At 45.0% G+C, this 16655-nt stretch overlaps 1 protein-coding gene across 6 annotated transcripts in view; it reads left to right on the plus strand.

The window, feature by feature from the left end:
* Positions 1–1722: 1722 nt before the first annotated feature.
* Positions 1723–16655, plus strand: part of TRIM56 (tripartite motif containing 56) — a 43955-nt gene continuing 29022 nt past the window's right edge. For 2 of the 6 annotated variants that reach the window (XM_029580260.1, XM_029580259.1), the window contains exons 1-2: positions 1723–1919; positions 7485–7513. The gene's annotated coding sequence lies outside the window, so the exon portion shown is untranslated. The other 4 variants (XM_029580262.1, XM_029580263.1, XM_029580261.1 and 1 more) reach the window with 3 other exon arrangements.

The following is a 16655-nucleotide window of genomic DNA, read 5'->3' on the forward strand; positions in this document are numbered from 1 at the left end:
CCTCGGATTGGCTTGATTGACCACAACCTGGACTTCGACCATTCTCCTGCCTCTCTGACCACAACCTGGATCTCAACTACTCTTGCTTGCTGCCTGCCTCTGACCATAGTCTGAACCATGACCATCCCTGCCTGCTACCTGCCTCTGACCCCAGTCTGAACCATGACCATCTCTGTCTGCTACCTGCCTCTGATCCTAGCAATGACCGGACTTCCCACTGCACCACTCTTTACAAGACTTGCGCCTAAGTCCTGCTGGCTCACAGTCGAGTCCAGCCAGCTGTCGAGGAGGACCTACAAGCCTTCCCTGTAGGTTCAGTCAACCTCCCCCACAACAAGGGTACACAACTGTAACAAAGTCCAGCTAAGTGACAGAGATTAGCCACCTCTTCTTAGCTGGATAAATACAGACTTATCCAGCTATCTGGTGTAATAAGCAGCATGAAGGGAGTCCTTTGTGCCCTGAGGAGAAGGGAAGCACAAGCAGGGCAGTGGGACACCGGGAGCCGCGACACACCTGCCGGTGCTTGGCGACACACTGGTTGAGAACCGCTGGGTTAGACAAAGGCCAATTGTCCACCTAGCCATCCCCCTCCCCAGCAGGTTAAGCCCTTGGCTTCAGGGGGCCTGGACAGGCTGGAACAAAGCTGGGCAGGCTGGAGCAAGGTTGGTCAGGCTGAAGTAAGGCTGGATAGGCTAAAGCAAGGCTGGGCAGACTGGAGCAAGGCTGGTCAGGTAGGACCAATGACAGGACTGGACAAGACAGAACTAGGCAAGATAACACAGAACAAAGAACACAGAAGCTGAAGAGAGCAAGGCTGAAGGCCCGAAGGGCGCTAGGTTAAAGGCCTGGAGGCCCCTAGGAAAAGAGAGGCCAGACACCAGAAGGCCCAGAGGCCACAAGGCAAGTTAAGGCCTAGATAGGCAAGGCAAGAAAGCAGAAGGTCCAGAGGCTCAATACAAGGCTAGAATGGCCAGGTTATAGAGTGAAAGGTCACTCCATGAAGAGGCAAAGAGGGTTTGACAAGGCTGGGTTACATCTGGCTGAGACTGGACGTGACAAGAGCAGCAAGGAGGAAGGAGGAGTAATAGCAGGCAGGACCAGGGCCTGGAGAGGCTGCATGGCAAGCAAAACCGAGACAGAGGAGTTCAGCGCCGGGGAGTCTGACAGCATTCTGGAGTGAGTGAGGAGGTTCGTGGGGCCATCCCGCGAGGCGGGAACCCTAACATCTGGCCATGGTTAGCCACCATTTAGCTGGGAAGTCAGATTTGAAAAACGTTAGCCCGATAAAACAGGATTTAAGTGGCTTTAAGTGCCAGCACAGCAATGCTGGAAACTTTTATTCCACCTCTGACCAGGAGGAAAGTTTTCAGCGTTAACAAAAGCAGGGTTAGGGCCAGCGCCACGCTCTGCATCAGGGAGCACTGCTTAATGCCCTCATTTGCACGGGATTTCCATGCAAGGGCGCTAGGCAGTAAGCACATTTTGGAAGTTTAAAATTCCTTGCTGCGTCGTCGGAATGTGCGTTTGAATGAGGGTAAAGCTGTGTGCTCAGCTGAACACACCTTTCTGCATTGGCTGTGTGCTCAGCTGAACACACCTTTCTGCATTGGCTGTGTACTCAGCTGAACACACCTTTCTGCATTGGCTGTGTGCTCAGCTGAACACACCTTTCTGCATTGGCTGTGTGCTCAGCTGAACACACCTTTCTGCATTGGCTGTGTGCTCAGAGCAAGTGAATTATCTGGAGGTCCTTCCTTGTCACCCTGCCCACAGTAAGAACTCAGGACCTCCCTCTCAGGAGGGCTGAGGGCTCATGTTACAGGAGCTTGTGTGTCAGCAAACTGCAGGAAACGAAACCAAGTCTTCTGTAAGGAAAAGCTACAAATTAGGTAGTTACCAAAACCAGATCACCAAAGGTAACCATATGCTTACTGCCTTTCTTTAACTCTGCCTCCTGCTCTGCATGGATATATTTTGGATTAATACTAACTGCAATGAGGCAGACGTGTGTTTAAGTGCATATATGTTTTATAGTCTGTGAGGGAATACCTGTATATGTTTGGGAACACGTGTGTGCGCGTGCATGTATATCCCAGGGATACTGCCTGCAGATGGCTTGTTTGGTGCTGCTTCTATAAAGACATCTATGCATTGTGAACACGCGATGCGCGACTCTTCCCTCCTTCCACAGAGCTGGAGCTGAGGGCTGCCTAAACAATTAATCAGCAAACGGGGAGGGGGGAACCATGATACCACCAGTCAGAAGCAGGAAATCTGTGACTTCTCTCTCCTAAAGGCTACTAATGGTCACCGTACTGGCGCCAAGGGAGGGGCTTCCAGGGCAAAATGTCCAAGAGAAGCTGAGCAGTGCGTGAAGTGTTAATCGTTCTCTTTCCTGCTTTCTGGGAGGAGACTCGAGTTCCAGTTTTGCTATCTCTTTTTTATCTGGTTGAATTTCTGACTGCTTAGTTTTCAGCACAGGGCTTTGCTCAGTTTACTTTCTGGAATTAAACTTTGATATCCTGATAGATCTTCCCTCCCCTTCCTCCCCAACCAGCCACCCTGCTTCCTGTTATTGTACAGCGGAAACCACTGGAATGGCTGCTCATTTAGACAAAACAGTCTGTGCTGTCACTTCTAGTATTCTTGGGGGTCAATGACTTACCGTAAATTGGAGGAGAGGGGCATGGAGTGCTGTAATATCTACGAGACCGCAGTATCCAGAGAAAACTACGTGGAAGCTTGGATGCTGCCCTGTCTGCGTTAAGGAGGGAAACTGCCACACTTACACTGTTTAAACCGTGCTTGGATGGGGCTTTTGGACGCCGTGCAATATTTAAATTAGGGGGTCGCGTTAGCAAGGAGAGCCTGAGTGCGGCGGCCGTCCTCTGGTTAGGAAAACCGATGCCGATAAACTCGGCATCGGTTTTCCCAAACGCCACACAGCTTCTCAATCGAGTGCCCGTTTCCTGCACCCGACTGCCGGCGCTTTTTTTTTTTCTGTTAAATTGATTTGGTTTTTCCTCCTACTTAATATTGCAGGCGTTAATTTCTGATTGCTAAATATGCGTCCTACATGCACTATTTTTTTTTGCATAGGGTGTGAATAGCTAATAGCGCTCATCACATGCATTTGCATGTGATGAGCGCTATTAGGTTCACTCCACGTTGGACCCGCTTTGCATAAGGGGATTAGTTAGCGCCTCTACAACCTGCGTCCAACTGCGGGTTAGAAGTGCGCGCGGCTGTATTGCATCGGCCCCCCCCTAGTGCTTGGGCTGGCCCTGCCTCAGAGCTCAGAACTAGGTCCAGTTCTTTCTGATATATTTACTAGTAATACTGCAGATGGACTTGAAGGAAAAGTGTGTTTGTTTGCGACAAAGAAAAATCTGTAACAGGATAGACCCACTGGGATTAGTGGAAAAAATGAAAGAGGATTTGAAAACAATTGGAAGCATGGGGAAAGGTTTGGAAGTTCTACTTCAAAGCAAAAAAGTGTGAAAGCATGGACCTGGGTTACAAAAATCCATTCGCTACTTATCAGTTAGGAGGACAAGAACTGGTAACTGTTAAAGAAGTAAGAGAGGACTAAGTAATCATTTCATATGATAGGGAAAGCCACAGGGGCGGATTGGCCTATCGGGGAATCGGGCATCCCCCGGTGGGCCGGTCGCTCTAGTCACATGGTCTGCCGAGCGTGGCCGTGACAGAGCCGCGCTCGGCAGACCACGTGGTATCTCCTGGGCGGCGAATCCCTGGGCCGGTCGTCACTGGGAATCCGCCCCTGGAAAGCCAACAGTATGGTTGGGTACATAAACACGGGAAAAAGGACGTAGCATCGCCTTTGTACAGGTCACCAGTAAACCCTAAGCCCGTGTACCGTGTTTGGTTCTGAAAGGAAGGAAGCAGTTCAGAGAAGGGTTACTAAAATCATACAGGGCCTGCCAATACAAACCCTACACAGAGAGGTTTAAGACATTCAAACTGTGTTTGCTGGAGGAAAGGAGGGAAGGGGGAATGATAGAAACATTTATATGTTTAGCAGGCTTTGATAAAGTAGAAGAAGATACAATTTCTGACAGAAGAAAATGTCAAGAAGAAGGGATCATGATCTGAAGATGGAGGGAAGCTCAGAGGAAACACGAGGCGATACTTCTGTACAGTGTGGCGGGGTAGTGTACACTATCTCTCTTTTCACAGACATTAGCAATCAAGGCCCACAAACGTTCATTATTTTCTTGACAGGATATTGCAGTGGTTTGTCATTGCCTTCCACAGCCCAAGGAACTTGGTTTCTCCAGGCAGTCTTCTCTGCTTAGCTTACAAGGCCTGCCAGGCCTGGATTCACCCAGGGTGGTAAAAGCCTGGAACAACTTACCAGCAGAGATGGTGGAAACCACAACTGGGATAAAATGTATGTGTGCTTGAGACAGATACAGAATGGGGTTGAGAGGTTGGCTGAAAGAAATGGTGGGAGATGCCCCTAGGTTTCGATTAAAGAATGGGAACGGTAGATGACTAAAGAATGTAAGAACACAATTGACTTCACTAAAGAATATATTGCAAGTAGTCAAGTTTATAGAGCTGATAGCTGGGATATATCCTTAGCTAGAGTCATAAGGACAAGAACAATTAGGCAGGCTGGATGAGTCAATTGGTCCTTCTCTGCCAACATCTACAATGGTCTGCCAAGAAAAGCTTAAGGTCTGTTGAGACCCGATAATTGCGACAAAGAACCCAGTCATTATGACATTTCAATGTCTTTCTCTGGATATGTTTTTAGAGAACTACGCACTACTTCTGATCCAAAAATGTTTAAGCAAGTCCTGAAAACCCTATTGTTCAAGCAGGCCTTTGACCTTTCTGATTAAAAGCTTCTGCATGTTCAGCGTCATTGTTTTCAGACCTTTCCAAGCAGCATGGGGAATTTGTTTTGTTTTTATTGTACAATTTATGGTGTATTATGTTCGTTTTTTAAATTATGTATGTGATGTATCCCCACCCCGAACTATCCGGACGGTGCGAGTTATAAATATTTTTAAATAAATAAATACACTTAGGAAAATAACTAGTAGTAGATTTAAAACCAATTTAAGAAATTCTTTTTTCAGTCAACATACATTAAGCTGTGCAATTTCTTACTGGACAATGTGGTTAAGGCTAGCAGTGTAGTTGGATTTAAAAAAGGTTTGACCAAGTTTCTGGAGGACAGGCAGGCTTGGGGGATCACCATCTCTTAGTGCATGGAATGGATCCATGTGACACGGACTGGCCACTGTTACAGGCAGGCTGTTGAACACAAGAGACCATTTGTCTTATCCGGCATGCCACTTCTTGAGACCTATGCACTAAAATTCATGCTAAAATTTGGATTACATGTACTTGCTTTTTTACATGTACCTAGCCCATTAAGTAACAAATTAAAATACCACTTAATGGGCTATGTACATGCAAAAAAAAAAAAAATATATATATATATATACCCTCAGTATTTATTTATTTAATTTATTTAAAAATATTTCTATACAGTCTTTCACAAACACAGTTTGACCAAAACGGTTCACAACAATTCCAACAAAAACAAAATTAAAAAAAAATGTTAATAATTAAACATAAATCAACTAAAACAAATATTGTGTAGAAAATTAGTAAAATAGAATAAAGAAATAAAAAAAACATAAGAAAAAAATACAAAGTATATTTATAAACCCTAATTCTAAAAGAAACTATACTATTTTTACCACAAAAAGATACAGTCAGAAATTTTAAAGTAAAAATAAAATAAAAATTTCATCATTATTTTGCAAGTATGCACCTTAGACTGTTGACTAACAGGCAGATGGTGTGTTAAACTCATTAAGATATGGAATAGATGTTAGCTGCCTCTTGAAATCCCCTGTTCTAACTGGCCCAAAGTGAAAAGACCGGTTAGTACGTAGGATTTCTTCCTCCCAATCCCAGCAAGCTCTAACACCCCAACCTCCCCACTCCTCATCAGGACCTGCATGCATCCCCCATCAGACTCGGCCCCCTCCCCTCAAGGCAAATCTCCAACAGGCAGAGCCCTCCCTTATTTATTTATTGTTCATTCAAAACTTCTTACATTCCACCTATATAAAGCAACTATTGTAAGCAGATTCCATGCTAGGCATAAACAGGTGTAAAAGATAAAAAATAACCTCCTAACAAATCTTAATTTGATTCTCAATTCCAACAAGTCAGAGTTCCTGCTCATCACCCCAAATGGTAACTACACCGCTCCCTACTCACACACCTTATCGCCTCCAGCCTTTTCCACTCAGGTCAGAAACCTTGGGGTCACCATGGACAACCAGCTTAACTACAAAAGCTTCATTAACAACACCATAAAAGATTGCTTCTTTAAACTTCAAGTATTAAAGAGACTAAGACCACTCTTATACTTCCAAGACTTCAGATATGTACTACAAGCAATCATTTTCTCGAAGATAGACTATTGTAATTCTTTGCTGCTTGGTTTACCCGCGAACGCTCTGAAACCTCTGCAAATGTTACAAAATGCCACCGCGAGGATCCTAACTAAATCTAACAAAAGGGACCACATTACTCCCATCTTAAAGAACCTTCACTGGCTCCCTATCAAACACAGAATCCTCTATAAATCCCTATCAATAATCCACAAAGCCATCTATAACTCCACTCCAATGGACCTCACCATCCCTTTACAGCTTCACTCCACCTCCCGTCCGACGAGACAAGCTCAGAAAGGCACGCTAAGAGCCCATCCTCTCAAGACCTCACTTAGCAAAAGAGCTATTTCCACTGCCGGTCCTAAACTTTGGAACTCTCTCCCACCAGACCTTAGAATTGAACAATCGACTCCCACCTTTAAAAAAAGACTAAAGACCTGGTTGTTCAACCAGCATTCTCTTAATCTTACATTCATATCTCAGCTTTGATCTCCATGACGGTCCACTACTTTGTATATAATTACTCTCCTTCCCCTTTTTAAGTTATTATTATTTATGTTTTCCAAGTTCTATTTACCCTGTTCATTGTAAGACATTATTCTATATACTGTCAATCTATTGTTGTAATGTAAACCGAGGTGATTAGTAACTTTGTTACCAGAACTTCGGTATATAAAACTAATAAAAAAAAAAAAAAAAAAAGATAGAAACAAAACAATTAGTAACCACATAAAAGACATAACCTAGATGCAAAATTTAAAAACGGCAAACAAAACGTTTAATTAGGAGTGGGAGGGAGGTTAAATGTGTGCATTCTGAAGACCTGTTTTGCAAGGCCTTTCCTGTTTGTGTTCCTTATCTATTTTGTACATTTTTATCCTGTTGAGTATCATTTGATGTGTATTTTACAGTATACTGTTGATTAGTTTTCTATTTTTAAGTTCTATGTTTTAATTAGTGTTTTTATGAATGTTGTTTTATTGTTTTGCTCTTTTTTTTTTTTTAATATTCCACTTTTCGCATTTTTTTCAGCACTTCAAAGCGGATTACATCCAGGTACTGTAAGTATTTCCCTATCCCCAGAGGGCTTACAATCTTACCGGGTCATTCATCAAACCGAGATGTACCGGAATTGCGGCGCTACCATGCAAATTAGGGGACGGGGAGGAGTGTGGGCGGGGTTATGTCCTGGCACCGCTGTGGGCGATAATGTTTTCTAATTTCTACATTAACGCCGGCAGCACCATGGGAAATAACCTACACCTTTTCCTGCGACGCTATGGGTGCGAAACTGTGCAACCTGGCCACACGGGCAAAAACGCACCGCCGCAATGTGGCCGGATACACAATTTCGCCCTCCCGTCCCTTTTTTCAGCGCGGCCTAAGTTTGTACCTGAAGCAATGGAGGGTAAAGTGACTTGCCCAAGGTCACAAGGGGCGACAGTGGGCCTTGATTTTATTGTAGATCGCTTTGATTTTTCTTAAGAAAAGCAATCCATCAAATGCAATAAACTAAGTGCAGATGTGCATGTATGTTTTATCTTTGTAAATATCTGTATCTGCTTGGACACACACGTGTTTACATATATATATAAAACACAAATAAAAAATACATGTACATCTGCGCTTACGCACGCCTCTGACCTCCCTTCCACTCCTAATGCACTTTACATGTAGGTTATCTTTTACTGATTTATGGTTTGGTGATGGATTTAACTCCCTTTTCCTTCTTGTATTTAGGCATTTCCCTGCTCCTTGTTTCACTTGCAGTTCTGTAGAGGGAGGGAAAAGTCTGTTGATACTATTTAATTCTTTGTCGAAGCAACGCTAATCTGCTTGGACACATACACATTTCCACACGTATGGTTAGTTTAGCATTGCTTCGACAAAGACTTTACATATTATCAACGCACACAGTGAGAGAACTGCCAGTGAAACTAGGAGCAGAGGAGTGCCTAAACACAAGAAAGAATAGGGGGTTAAATGAATCATCCAGAGCAGGAGGGCAAGACACCACCAGTCAACCTCCCTACCCATCATGGAGCCACAATAACCTCCCCTTCTCCAGATGCAGACCTGACCTGCAAGGAAAACCAGCCATTTGCAGTGCCATGCCCGAGTCAGAGGGACCCGGCTTATGGGATGTTTGCCTTGAGGGGGTGTCCAGGTCCTTCTGGGAGGGGTGGGATCTGTCTCAGGGAAGGGAGACTCAGAGTCTGAAAGGAGTGTTGGAGGGTTGCCAGGGCTCAAAGTTCTTGCCACTTGCTGGGCGAGAAGAAATACCTCAAGCCAATCAACCCTTTCACTTTGGGACAGTTAAACCAGGTGATTTTGACATGCAGCATACACACCTGCTCGAGGCAGCTGTTCAGTTTTAGCACATGGAAGGCAGCCCACTACACTAGTTTGCAGATGCCTGCTAAAGTGTACTTTGCATGGGATGTGGGATGTGCAAAGTTCAGTGTATACCTGCTAATGTGTGGTGCTAAGCGGTCAGTGCAGAGCACACTTTTTTCTGTGCATGCTAAACGGCCTTCTCATGCACTCTAATCTGCACAGGCCCCCTTGTATTCTTACGTGCCTGGTTCCCGTTTGCCACAGGGTGGCACTGCAGACCCAGGAATAGGAAGCACCTGCCTGCAGGCTGCCACCCTTCCGTTTATTTATTTATTTACTTCAGTAATTTCTAGCCCGCCCAATTACCAGACCTCTGTTCTGGGTGGTTTATAACTAGGGTTGCCATCTTTTCCATAGACCAGGACTGGACACTTGAGGACCAGTGGGGTGGGGTGGGGTGGAGGAAAGGGTACCCCCATTTGCATAAATTTTAGATCCTGCGAGTGAACTGCCTAAACAATGTATCATATATCTGCAGAACCACTAGGTGCTGTGCACATCTCATCTCCCTATGCTGTCCCGTCACAGCGTGGGAAAGCAGGCAGGGATACAGCACAGCTCTCCTCCGATAGACTCCAACCTGCTTTTCTCTTCCTCTAACTAAGAGGCTGTGGGAAAAAGAAGGCTCCATCTGCAAAACCGGACATTTAGTGTCCGGTTGGTACTTCTGACTGGACACTGTACAGAATGCCTGAAAACCTGGCTGTCCAGTCCAAAACTGGACAGTTGGCAACCCTATTTATAATATAACATGCACATTATAAAACAAAGACACACAGGATAAAACAAACAATAAGAACCCAAGATGAACTCGCCCAAAAGCCTCACGAAATAAATGGGCCTTCGCCTGCTTTCAGAAAGCCCTCTAATCCCATAATTGCCAAATCATCCACAGGGAGACCATTTCCCATGAAAGGAGCAACCCGGAAAAGAGTCCTGTTCCTGGTCTCCTGCAATCAGGAACTGATAACAAACAAGCCCCCTCAGAACGCAACGTCCAGGTTGGGGAATGCCTTGACACTTGCTCCTTCAAATATTCCAGCCCCTCCCCATGAATCGCACGATACACCAAGGAGAATACTTTGAATGTAATTCTTTGATTGACAGGGTGCCGATGCAGGGACTTCAATTCCGGGGTAATGTGATCCCTCAAAGGGGTTCCCACAAGCAAATGGGCAGCCGCAATCAAAACTAATTGCAATGCCCTCACATGGCTTTTAGCAAGCCTATATATAAAGGCATTGCAATAGTCTAGGATGGCGGAAAAAAAACCTGCCTGAATCGCCACCATGAAAGTCTTATCTAAAATATTTTCAAGCATTGAGTTTACAGAGTTCAAAAATCCAGCACATACAACTGCTTGTAGCTGATTCCCGAAAGAAAAATATGAATCCACTAATACCAAACAAAATGTCTACAAAATGCTATTCAAATTACAGGCAGAAAACCATGACCTTGATTTTTCTTAACTTTCTCAGTATGCATATGGCTCTCTGGCTTTTAAGACATCCGTTGCTGCTCTCTCTTCCTCTTTTTGGTCAGGGTACCATGGTAAACCCTCTTCTCATTAGCCAGACTCATTGGCAGCTCAAGGGCTTTCAGGCAGTCCTGAGCTCCATCTACCTGGTTCCTAAAGGCAAACAACTGCTCATTTCTCACTTGCTGCTAGTGACTTGGACTTCCAGCTTCCCAAGGTTCTATTGACTACTCTCAGGTGAAAGGGGCACTGAAGGAAGATAAGACTACTCCTGCTAAAATCAGTAGTCCTACATCAACTAAACGACTACATCGAAAAAATAACATTTTACATCCTAATCAACATGGCTTCTACAAGGGCCACAGTACTGAATCTCTTCTTCTTTCATCCTTTGACACCATAATGCATGGATTTGATTCTAATGTAGACTACCTTCTCATACCTCTTGACATTTCTGTAGCCTTTGAAACTCTGGATCACAACATCTTATGCTCAAACTTTCTAAATATTGGTATCAATGGCAAAGTCCCTTGACTGGTTCAAATCTTTATTTCATAGACCACAACAAATTAACCTGGGGCATTCCACTCAAACTTACTTTATTTATTTGTGTGTTTTTATATACCGAAATTTGGTGCAAGCCTTCACTCCGGTTTACAAATATAACAACTTCTTACACTGCATGTTATAACAATTAAAACAGATAAACTTTGTTAACAGTATGCTTATCCCCAAACCCTCATCCTCTCCAAACCTCCCCGTCCCGCTTCTCCCCCTTTACCCCCCTTCCCCCCCCCCCTTCCCCTACCCAAGGCCTGGCTGACAAACCAGTTGAGACATCCATGTATACTAGAGTCCAATCATAACATTGAAGGCATGGGTCTATCACTAACCCAAAAAACAAAAAAAGAAGAACAAACAAACATCAGGCATTAAGGATCAAGCTGCGAGCCCGATGTGGCAAAGTCTGCACATATACCTCCCAGGTCTCCAAGAAAAGTCTTCGGTGCGTTGGCGACAACTTAGAAGTAAAACTGTCCATATACATCATTCGATGAAAATGATTACGCCAAGTCCAATACGATGGTGCAGATATCTCCAACCAATTAAGTAGAATAACTTTTTTCCCCACCAGCCAGGCCTTTTTAATCAGAGTTCTCAATCCCGCTTTTCTTATAACCGACTGGGGAATGCAATCAAAAAGAATCAGCTGCGGGGTAACTTGAAAACGTATTTTCAGGAGGCGTTGTAAGTAATTTACAATTTTCTGCCCAGAACTGTTGAACAAGGGGACAAGCCCAGAATGCATGAGACAAAGTGCCAATTGCAAGGTGACAACGAGGGGCATGTCGAATCTGTTATGAGCCGCGCTCTCCACGCAACCTGTGGAGAGACAAAGGCCCTCCGCAGAAAACTTGTATTGCATTTCCCGGTAATACATATTTTCACTGGACCTTTTTAATTCCCCATACATGCAGAAGAAGATTGCCACTGTAACCGTGAATACTCCATCTTTGGTCCAACGCTCTACTGAAGTCTCATAGGTACGTTGTGACATACCTCGTTGAAGAGCCCTATAATATGTCGAGAGAGATAATGGCCACTCCCTTCCCAACTGAAAAAAGGATTCTAATGCCGCTAAATGTGTGGAAGTCTGAGTACCAATCTGCAATGATAATATGTAATGTCGGATTTGTAGATACCCAAAGAACTGGACCCGGGTCAAACCATATATACGTTGTACTGTGGGGAACGGCATTAGTATCCCTTCCGGGTTCACCAAGTGCCCAAATGAGTGATACCCTTCGAGGCCCATCCCCGCAGACTAACATCTTGGGATCCTGGTTAAAAAACTCTGGGTTGCCCTGAACTGGGAGAAGGTAAGGGTTACATCGAGGCAGACCCCAACTTCTTTGTAAGGTATTGCCAGGATTTTCGAAACGGGACAACCAGTGGATTCCGAGAGATTGCAGACGGTAGCTCCTTCCCCGGCCCCATCAGTACATAGGTCAACGCGAAGGGGGCCACCAATGTGGATTCAGCCACCAAGTCAATACAAAAGGGGATTCCCCAATATCCATTCCCTAACAATCCGGAGGTTGGCCGCCACACAATAAGACTGAAGGTCGGGAACTCCCATTCCCCCTGCCCCCCAACGCAACATAAGCCAGGACAATGGTCATGCGCGCCTTTTTCCCCTGCCAAAGAAATGCCCGCATCATCTGTTGAAGGGCGGCCAAATCGTATGTTTTAGAATAAGAGGTAGGTTTCTGCAAACACATACAACCATTTAGGGTAGTATGATCATCTTAAACAAATTAACTCGCCCCCCTACGGAAAGAGGGAGGCTTTTCCAAAGTTTTGAGCTTATCTCTCGTGAGTCTCAGTAATTTTTGGATCGTTTAAGTCGTATAACTTAAGTAAATCTAAGGCTATATCAATCCCCAAATATTTTATTACACCGTTCGCCCAGTTGCAGTGGGAAAGGGCCCTCCCACTGCTCCTGTATAGACATCGGGAATCCCATGGCCTCTGATTCTCCCAATTAATTGCGAAAACCCGCAATACCACCATAGTCCCTAACCACCTCCAAAAGGGCCGGCAAGGAGTCTCTTGGATTAGTAAGGAATACCAAGAGGATCGTCCGCAAACGCGGCATATTTGAAAATCTCCTTTTTCCCCCGGCGCTGCTGAAATACAACACCCCTCGGATCGCTCGGAACGTTTTGAATAGCCAGTAATAGAGGCTCCAGGGTTAAGAGAAAAAGGAGAGGGGATAAGGGACAGCCCTGTCGGGTACCCCGAAAGACCTGGAATTCAGGGGAAAATTGACCATTCACCATTAACGAGGCAACCGGGCCCGAGTATAGGTGTTGCAAGGCTTGATAGAAAAACCCCCCAAATCCCATGTCTCTCAAATAGGGCAAACATAAACCCCCATTCCACCCAGTCGAAAGCCTTCTCTGCATCAACATTTAACTTTACTGACGGGTAACCATGGTGATATTTGGTTTTACTGATAGTCAGATGGTCATTTAACTTTACTAAGTGGCATAGATACTGAAAGTCAGGATTAGCAGTAGATACTAAGTTGTGAAGCAAATGTGGCCCTTTTGGGGCATCCTCCAATCTGGCAGCAACATTTTATAAATTGATGAAGGTCAAAAGTAGCCAGCACTGTCAAGGTAACAAGAAGTTATAGGAAATTGAATTAGCATTGGAAATGGAAGAACCCAAATGGTCTACCTTTTGGAAAAAATATCCTCAGAACCTCCCAATCAGCCTCTATCATGCAATCTATTTTATTGTTCATCGAGCAGCATGGACTCCGTGACACTTAAAAAATTGATTGCGGGAGGTGATGATCTCCGTTGGTCTTGCAAGATGACCAAGGGCACTCTTTGACATGTTTGGTTTTCCTGTGCCCGTGTTTATGACTTTTGGATCATGTTTATGCAATATTCTTCCCGTTACAGAGGATATTACATTTCACGTATAATTTGTAAATCTTTAGCATCATCGCCACCCTTATTTCAGAGTGGGCGTGTGCTTCTTGGTTTTCTGCTTATACATACTCATGTCTCATTGGAAGGATACCTTATCGTTAAGTTTCAACATTTAGTGGAATAGTTTTATCAGTTTGACAGCAGCAGCTGCTGAACCGTGCTGTGCTGGACATATACAAAGGTCCCAGAAGGTTTGGGCTCCAATGTATCTCAGGAAACTTGAATTCCTGTATTCTTGAGGTATGCCATTCTTCTGTTTTTTGTTTCTTTTTATTGTTTACTGCTCCCTTGTTTATCGTTTTTGGTGTTGAAGAAAAGCATTAAACTGCTCACATCAGGACAGGTGAAACAATGGCGGTCTACTGATGGCTAGAGGCGGGGAAGAGTTAAAGTGGCGGTGCTAGTCTCCATGTAGTCACTGGCTTGGACCTAGGCCCTTTCTGGATCAGCAGGTATGGCGAGTTAATTCTGTCCTCTTTGAGGGAAGGGCGAGTTTCCGAAGCCATTTACCCGGGTTAAGTACCGATTTACCTGGGTTAAAAAAAGGTGTCTGAAAATGTCCCACCCTGCAGATGCAGCATTAGGTGGAGGTGTGACTAGGTCAGGGGAAGGAAACAATGCATGAAGATTGCATCTTCAAATCTATACGTGTTATCTCCCATGTTGTAATGTACCTGCAAGAAGAAAGAAAAACAGGTGCCAGTGCCTGAAGGGACTTTGCACTCACAGCAATCTGTAAAGCGAAGGCACGCGTGTCCTTTCATTTGGAAAACTGGTTCAAGGACTGCGGCGTAAAAAGCACTCTCAGACTCTGTACCAAGGTAGGCAGTTTTGAAATGTGCCCCATAACTTACCAGTAATGAGATGCTCCTCCGCCACTCCCTGACTGCCGACTGCCCCTCCCTATGGACAGCCAGGACTAAAAAGACTAGGTCCAGTTTCCAGTGCCAATCAGGAGTTCGTTAATCTGTCCCCAGTTGCACGTCTTGGGGAGAAAAGAAATAAATTCTCTCCTTAGCCCTGTTTACAGTTGCCCAGTGTTAGGAAACTCAGTTTCACTTCTCTTCAAATCTCCACACACATCCGACTGCTTGTCGATTAGTTTCAGCACTAAGCAATGAATTGACTTGTTTGATGTGCCACCCTTGCAGCTGGAAAATAACATGTTAGGTCTGTCAGACAAAACAGGAATTCAAAATAGACCCCCCTCACTTGTTAAAGAGCTTTTATTCAGGTGACTAACACGAGGCTGAAGAGGGAGGGGAAACTGGATTTAGAGGGGCAATGAATCATCTGCTTTCTGCTGTTATTTTAGTGGCATTTCACAGTAGTTGCTTTCCACCCTAGAGCTAGAAGGGCCTCGTTTCCTGCTTCCTGGTGGGAAATCATGTGCTCGAACAGTTATACCACGTTTTCCCAAGCCGCTCTCTGGCTGGGACCAGGATAAAGAGGAGAGGTAATTGTCACCTACTCACCGACTCTTCATCATGTGTCTGTCTTTTTCAGTGATGGGAAATCTATTAATAATCCAAGTCCTAGACCTGGGTCCTCAACACTGTCATATTCAGTGAGCACCACCAGGGGCGGATTGTGGGAAAATAGTGGCCCGGGGGATTTTTCTCCATACTGGCCCATGGGTACCCAATTACACGTACAATATAATTTACATATATATACACACACACACCCCTTAAAACATAAAAAGAAAGCTACCTGGCATGCACATGTTATAAAATCCATGGTCCCAAATACAGAATAAAAAAAAGAGACCATGAAGCATAACTAGAAACCTGCAGACAAAAAATGAAAAGGAAACTGCAACAAGACAGACACTGTATGTAGTGCAACTTGTAGGGGGAGAGACCCACAAACTAGCTCCTCTCTCTCTCACAGGCACACACTCTAAAATGGACATGTTCTCTGTCATATATGCACCTCTCTCACTCTTACATGCATGCTCTCTCTTATGCACGCCCTCCCTCTCCTAATCACACGCATGTTCTCTCTCTCTCACAGGCACACACTCTAACATGGACATGTTCTCTGTCATATATGCCACCTCTCTCACTCTTACATGCATGCTCTCTCTTATGCACGCCCCTCCCTCTCCTAATCACACGCATGCTCTCTCTCTCTCTTATGCACTCCCTCCTATTCACGTACATGCTCTCCCTCAAGCACTATCACCCTCTCTCTCATGCACTCCCTCCTCTCTTATACACACACACATTTTGCCTCACCAGGGTTATCTCTCTCTCACCTTCCTACTGCTATCAGCTGGACGGGATTTATTTATTTGGCTATCAGCCCTCCCTCTCTCCCCCGCCCCTTCTTCCTTTGGCTGTGATGGCCCCCTACCAGGTCTCTCCCTCTCTTCCATGCCAGGCCTAATTCTGTCCTCCCTACTCACCCAACACACTTTCTGTTCCCTTCCTTCCCCCTCACTCATCCAATATTCTTAGGTTGTCTTTCTGCTGGGGGGAGGAGAGAGAGCTTGCTTGCAGCATCCATCTTCTTTATTTCTCTCCCTCCTCTCACCTCTCATATTCCCTCCTCCACATTCACTTCCTTCCCACCTTTCCCTCTCATCTCTCCCTCTTCTTCATTTAAGCCTCATATTCCATACCTTCTGCCTTCTTTTCCCTTTCTCATTCACTCCACTCGTTCTCTCAACCTTCTCACTCCCTTCACCTCGCTTCCTCTCTCATCCTGTCCCTTCCCTTCTTCCTTAACTCAGTTGTCTTTCACTGGGGGGGGGACGGGGGACCGGGGCCTGGCCTTCTTACCAGCGGCTCTTCCTTGCAGCGGCCCCAGTCCCGGCAC

This window comes from Rhinatrema bivittatum, chromosome 16 (genome assembly GCF_901001135.1).
Source record: "Rhinatrema bivittatum chromosome 16, aRhiBiv1.1, whole genome shotgun sequence".
Classification (NCBI taxonomy): Eukaryota; Metazoa; Chordata; class Amphibia; order Gymnophiona; family Rhinatrematidae; genus Rhinatrema; species Rhinatrema bivittatum.